Consider the following 590-nt stretch of genomic DNA (forward strand, 5'->3'; position numbering starts at 1 on the left):
GCCTTGGATTTGGAGGGAAAGGGAGGAGTCAAAAGAAAAGTTGTTGAAGGATAGAAAACATAGAAAATAGGTGCAGGAGTAGGCCATGGCTGATCATCCAAAATCAGTACCCCGTTCCTGCTTTCCCCTCCATATCACTTGATTCCGTTAGCCCAAAGAGCTAAATATAAATATCTCTGAAAACGTCCAGTGAATTGACCTCCACTGCCTTCTGTGGCTGAGAATTCCACAGATTCATAACTCTCTGGGTGACTACAGATAGACACAAAATGCTGGAGTAACTCAGCGGGACAGGCAGCATCTCTGGAGAGAAGGAATGGGTGATGTTTCGGGTCGAGACCCTTCTTCAGACCCAACTGTTAAAATACGTCCGACTCTCTGGGTGACTAGTTGGGAGAAGACTGGAAGAAGGGTCTCGGCCCGAAACGTCACCTATTTCCTTCGCTCCATAGATGCTGCTGCACCCGCTGAGTTTCTCCAGATTTTTTGTGTACCTCTGGGTGACTAGTTGGGTTTCCACCCACCCCCAAAAAAAATCTTCTCCCTTCACTCCACTCACCCCGTGCTTTTTCCACGTCCCGCCTCCGTCT

The sequence above is a fragment of the Leucoraja erinacea genome, chromosome 2 (assembly GCF_028641065.1).
Source record: "Leucoraja erinacea ecotype New England chromosome 2, Leri_hhj_1, whole genome shotgun sequence".
Lineage (NCBI taxonomy): Eukaryota > Metazoa > Chordata > Chondrichthyes > Rajiformes > Rajidae > Leucoraja > Leucoraja erinaceus.